A 7065-nucleotide genomic window follows, 5' to 3' on the forward strand; every position below is an offset into this window, starting at 1 on the left:
TATGCACAAGTGGCTGTCACTAATGAGCTCCTATTACCTTCAGTATGAATGGACCCACTATGAGAGACTGAGAAAAAAAACCTTGATACGAGGGCCATTCAACATATAACCAGCCTAAGCTATTTATCAGATCGTAACGGTTGCATGTTTGTCACGTGCTGTGCACCAATGTATGTCACGTGCATAGACAAAGTTTCACTGAGGAAATTGTATTTGAAGTCACACACGTGATCTATAAAGATGGCAAGGGTAGATTGTGCCAAATTTTCGTCAAAGGTTGAATACAGGGCTGTTATTAGGTACCTCTACTTAAAAGGGAAACCGCGAAAGGAGATACATGATGAATTGTCAGATGTTTATGGTGACAGTGCACCTTCGTATGCACAGGTAAAATTCTGGGTTGCAGAATTTAAGAGGGGTCGAGTGAACCTGGAAGATGAGCCACGCCCTGGCAGGCCTGTAGAGGTGACCAATGACCAAACCAGTGAAGCTGTGTGAGACAACTGGTTGTCAAAGACAGGCGAACGAAGGTGTCAGAAATGGCCAAGACCTTGGACATTTCAGAGGGAAGTGTCCATACCATTTTGCATGATCGTCTGGGTATGAGGAAGCTGTCTGCCCGATGGGTCCCGAAATGTCTGAGTGATGATCAGAAGGCTGTACGTGCGTCAATGTGTCAGGCACTTTTGACGCAATGCAGTCGGGATGCAGACAACTTTATGGAGAGAATTGTTACTGGTGATGAAACCTGGGTACACCACTATGACCCAGAAACCAAAGAACAGAGTAAGCAGTGGACTGGCTTTGCTTCACCCCGGCCCAAAAAGTTTAAGACTCAACCATCGGCTGGCAAAGTCATGGCAACCATCTTTTGGGATACCAAAGGGGTCTTGCTCATTGACTACTTGCCACGTGGCAAGACTATTACAGGAGTGTACTACTCCGATCTCCTGGACCGTTTGCGGACTGCTATTCTTGCCAAACGTCGTCCAACATGATAATGCCAGAGTGCACACCTGTCGACTTGCGGTTGCCACAGTGAAGCGGAACGGGTTCAAAGTATTGCCTCATCAACCTTACTCACCAGATCTGGCACCAAGCGACTACTTTCTCTTCCCAAACTCGAAGAAAGAACTGCGTGGACGTCATTTCCGATCCGATGATGAACTCACGACAGCAGTGGAGGGGTGGTTACACGAACAACCCCATGGTTTCTATCACAACAGGGTTTTAGCTCTCACACAATGCTGAACCACAATAGTGGTTATGTGGAAAAAGAAGAAGTCAGGAGCAGTAGCAAATAGGTTAGGCTGGTTATATATTGAAATGGCCCTCGCAAGTGATAACAATTTTATTTATACTTTGCAACAAGAAAAACATTACAAATCATGACATCAAGACATCACTTGATATGACCATGTCTCACTCATTAAAATAGCACATCAGCAGCATCAAGGAATTCAAGGGGTTTTTTTCTGTCCATTTGATAGCTAATCTTTCAGCCTCTGCAGTCTCTGGTCAAGTTCAACATAGGTACCCGGTATCGACACACTTCCAGTGTACACAGGTCTGACGGCGAATTAAGTGTTTAAGAGGTCGCCTTCTGCCTAGGCAATTTCGGCTGACCTGTCCCTCTTTGGGACTCCTGTGTGTGAGTAGGGTACACATATCTATTGTGAGTTTGGTGTTCACATAATTTCTATTTTTGTATTGATATGATTTCTATTTTCTTATATTGACATGATTTCATTTTTATCCTTGGCTGCTCTGTTTATATACGTTCGAGTAGCTGTCCATCTCTCAGAAATAGAGTTATTTTGGCCTTCGCTATTGCATCGCTTGGCTTAAGGAGATCTATGACAGATAGCGGATCTAACTGCAATTCTTGTTTTAACCTAGCCTGGGCTGGGGCATGGTCTTGACATTCTAGTAACACGTGATCAATGGTTTTAGCCTGATTGCAAGATGAACAAACCTTGTCATAGTGCTTTTTGTGACCGAGTCTGTGGCGTGAGATAGCAATTTCAATTTTTCTTTCATTTGAGTAGAGTTTGGCTTTTGTTGGACCTTGGGTTGAATTTTGTATAGCCATCTGCCGATCTTACTAGCATCCCATTGGGCTTGCCATCTGTCTGCTATGGAGGCTTTGATTTTGCTTTTTATCTCTAGTTTACTTAAGGGAATAGGCTGTGTATCCGCTTTGTCTAGAGCTAGCTTCGCCAGTGAGTCTGCTTTTTCATTTCCATGAATATCTATGTGAGAGGGGATCCAACACAGCTCCACCTGTTGCCCTTGGTCCGATAGTTTTGTATATTCGTATAGAATATTGTTGACTGTGTTTGACCTGGAGTTTGAGTTTGTGCCACTGATGGCCTGAAGTCCACTTAGCGAGTCTGATCGGACGACTGCCTTTGCTTCCGGAAGTTCCGGTATGAGTTTGAGTGCATGATGAATTGCCTCCAATTCAGCCGTGAATACTGACTGACCATCAGGCAAGCGAACTGAATGTGCTTGAGGTTTGGAGCTGTTGATATGGATCCCGTAACGAGCACTGTTGTTGATAGGATTCTTGGATCCATCAGTGTATATATGGGCCCAGCTGTCCCAGGTAGTTTGAATTTTAGTGATAGCTACTGATCGTAGTAGGGTTGGGTTTTCTTTTTTAGTGCCTTCTGATGTTAAAGCAGTGTCAACTTTGGGAGTTTTTAAAGTCCAGGGAGGGTGTAACCCTTTGTAGTGACTTTCTGGAGGCTGAATGTCATCACAATTGTGACTTCGAATGAGTTCACGTACTAATATCCCCAATTTTTTATATCATTTTCCAGTCTTAGAAAGTGATCTAGACACGAGTGTCCCTTCCTGAAGCCACTTTGGTCAGGTTTTATGTGGTTGCCAGTTTCAAGGTGATGCATGAGCCTTATCGTAACCATGGCTTCCATGGCTTTGCACATGTTTGAGGTGAGTGAGATCGGTCAATAAGAGTTTCGTAGGGCTTCGTCTTTACCTTGCTTTAGCAGCGGGATAACTGCAGCATGTTTCCAAGTTTTTGGGACTTCTCCTTTGGACCATATCGTGTTATACAACTTGGTGAGTAAGCCTTTGGTTTGATCAGGTAGCTTTTTTAAATATCTCGTAGCTGATTGTGAAACATAGATTTTTCCTTCATATTTTATTGCTAAAATCCCTATTACTCACTGTACCTGCATAATTATATGCTGGCTTCTCTCTTCTCATGAGAGATACTCAGGTAAATACATTGTAACAACATAACACGATCCGAGAGTTGCAAGTTTCATCTTGATATGTTGTTTGAAATTTTTAACCTGTAACGGATAGTGAGGTGAGGTGAAATTGGGTTTAACGTCGCGTCCAAGATTATTGCACTTATATAGCGACGTTAACGGATAGTGAGTGGACTAATCTATTTGTCAGTGAGGGATGTATTATTATTAGTGTAGGCAAACTACCACACCATGCTACAATTTATGTAGCCAAAGTGACTGTAGGCGATAGTAGACTCCACCGAAAAGGATCAATACTTTCGCAAGTTATATAATCGTCAAATAAGCAAACGAATATCAACCAGCTTTAAAACTTATTTTTGTAGAAGGTTATCTTGGTGTATATTGCCAGATACTATATGCATACATATTTTGCCGATATTGCTTATTTTAAAGTTTTAAGGTTCTTCCGCCTAATTGACGGGATTCCACTTTCACATTTGTACATGACACTTAAGAGGTGTCCTGTAACTGTAAACAGATTAATTTCAAATTCCAAACTGGTGATGTCTATTCAGACTAATGCTTAGTCCCTAAAACTGTATAATTTTGATAGAAATAAGTAACTTCATTTCAATTGAACAGGAGTCACAGTCATATGGGAGATTGCGAGATGAACCTATTCTATGGATATCTAGGCTGCCACTCAAATCCATCCAAACGGGACCCGAAAGCTTAGTATTCGCTGTATAGTCATATGGAAGTGGAAGATGAAAGAAAGACTGAGAGATGGGTTGAAAAGAAATTAAAGAATAGTTGGAAAATTACTTTCCTTGAAAGACTTGTCAGAGCCATCAGATATATTGGTTACTTTGGAAATGGACCACTCTTCAAAACTATTCTAGAGAAAATGAAACAGTTAGATCCTGACATGGATCGCAATGAAATGGATAATAAAATCACTCAGTGGATGAAACCAGTGGTCAAAGATATCTCTCTCATGTGGACTTATCACTGGCTGAAGATTTAGAACTGATCAAACAATGATGAACAAGATAATGTCTCACTTTACTATACCAAGTCTTGTAAAATATCTAAGTAATGATAGGTCTTTTGTACCTATACATGGTTGTCTTAAGAGTTCGAATCACCCTTTGGTTTCATTCTGTGTAACATAATAAGTGATACCTTTTTGTTTTAAGAAATATTTCACTTTCCTGTTGTCAAACTCTCTACCTTTATCTGATCGAATAATATTAGGTAAATCTGCCTGAAGAAATATCTTTTTCAAAGCTCTGGTGACATTATCAAGGTTTTTCAGTTTTTATTGGTTCAACCCACAAATACCGAGTAAAAATATTAATTACAATAAGTAAATATTTAACCCCGCCATTGCCTGCAGCGATATTAGATCTGCTAAATCCATATCCCATCTGTCTTTAAACCCTGAAGCCACTACGCGATTCTGCTTGCATTTATATCTCAATGGTCGCTGTAATGTGTAAGCATCTTGAGAAGTAAGCCACTTCTTAATGTGATGTAAACTGGTATCAAACAGAGAAAAGGATGCTGTATGTTAAGGGTTATAATAGATGTTAGACAAATACACTTTCAAACCGCCCGCTGGCATGGTTATAAGTGAAATGAATCAAGCACAATAAAGACACCACTTTATGCATGTAGTCGACCTCAAAAGCCAAGTTACACAGTACATAGTCCGCTTGAATAAACAAGCTTTGTTTTGGCTTAACCCACCGACCTCGATAGACTTATGCATTCAACAGGCATGGTGTTTTGCGACCTTGATAATTTATGCGCTGTATTATTAATTATTTGATTTCCCCTTGAATGTTAACACTGACACATATGTATGTTATTGATAATGTAGAGATATTTCATGTTGTATGTAGTGTATTTGCACTCGCGTCAGACTCGCTGACCTATTTTAAGCGCGCGGATTCCCAGATATTGATTGCACTACGCATTGAAATAACTGAGTTGTGTACTGTGTCGTCACGCTCCTTAACCAATCAAAATGCCACCCCGTCCGTCCCTTCAGTCCCTTCAGTCCCTGGTGATGTGGTTCTCTCATTTTCATTACTACTGTAGTTATTATGTCACTGTTTTATTTCTTTAAAAATATATTAATTATTCATTTAACCATGTTTCCATTAATGATTGAAAACTATTTTTATGGAGTTGATATTTTGGTTTAAAATATATATCCACGTACGTCTTGTGCTTTACCATAACCTTGACAGGGACAAAATGAGAGCGTACAATACTAAACCATCATTACAAATAAACTCACCACAAAAGAAACCCGAATACCATACACGTTGGTTAATATATGAAGATTTACTCATATTCAAGAGATATTACGTTGGTTCGATGCACACACGAACATACTGGTATGTTGTGTGAACCGATGCTCATGAACGCATCACATGTGATGTTATAGACACATGACTCGGGGTGTACCATTTGTCTCGTGCAGGATCAGTGTGTAAAGTTTAGAAATCACGTGCAGCATATTGTGATAAGAATGGGGACACTCTGTGGTAACACTTGACTGACTGCTGGCTTTGTCATTACTTGGAAACACCTATTCTCAACGTACAGACTGCTCCCTATGTTTCTATGGTTTGCGTTTCTTTTAGCGGTGAGGACATTTGTCTAGTCACCGAAAACGTAATCTAAACGTCTAATACATAGCTCGCTCTGGCATCTTACCGTTTCTTTTCGGACGTCTACCACCGTAGGACCCTGCGTTAGAATAAGTTTCCTGTAACCTATGCATGTAAGGGGTGACAAAACGGGGTCCCGCCCCGATGGCGTGGTTTGTTTGTTGCATGTGCTTTCATTTGCTTTTCATTTTTTGGTTTGTGTCATATAGATTCTATTAATTACATACCGCGGTGATATATCTGGAATGTTGCGGACTGAAGCGTAAAACAGCATACCTAGTGAAGGAGAGGAGGCTATTACCCGTTAAAGGGATGGTGTAAATCCTGCCGCTGAACCATGCAGGTAGCAGAGGTTGTGTGAGTCCTCATGGCACCTAGTGTGTTGACCTAACTCAATTGCTTGTCCCGGTTTTATATTGTATTGTTAAATAATAGTTATAACCTTTTATTGCTCTAACACTAATTTTAAATAAAATAGTATTGTAATTGTACTGTCCATCGTCGACAAGTTTTTATACAGTCTGAATGTATCATATTGAGGTATAACTTATCGTCACGATTTTGCCCGGGAGTGCCGATGTGACGATAGTTTTTATCTCACTCATGATCTAACATATAAGGAATAGGTTACCTGACGAGACAGTTCTGATGCTCAGGGATATTTTTATGAATGAATATCAAACCTCCTGATAAACCTCCCCGGAGGCAACCTTTTGGTCAAATGACGTAATGTAATAAGTATGTGACGTCATGAACAATGGATGCATTCATATGATATTTTCCTCAACAATTAAGCACTGTGATGTCATGTGGCTTCACTTGACCAATCACACGATTATTCTGCCCTCATGGGTAATATATAATATTTGTCGAACTAGGGCCAAAACACGAAGACCACGTCACAATACATTGAGCCTGAACGTCTATCATAGAACATTGTACATTGGTCCGTAGTGGCAACTTCGCAATATCTGATGAAGTATGGCAAATCATGATTTGGCACCGCTTTATAATTTCATTCTTAAGTAGAACTATGTATACTTATTCCTTTTACTTAGTCTTCTATGCACATTTCAAGTATATAGAGTATGATGTGCGTTTTCTGCATCGCTGTCAGTGAATGGTATTTCGCGCAATAAGCGCAGTCCTTTGTTTCA

This window comes from Haliotis rufescens, unplaced genomic scaffold, assembly GCF_023055435.1.
Source record: "Haliotis rufescens isolate VD_foot unplaced genomic scaffold, xgHalRufe1.0.p SCAF_26, whole genome shotgun sequence".
NCBI classification, from domain to species: Eukaryota; Metazoa; Mollusca; class Gastropoda; order Lepetellida; family Haliotidae; genus Haliotis; species Haliotis rufescens.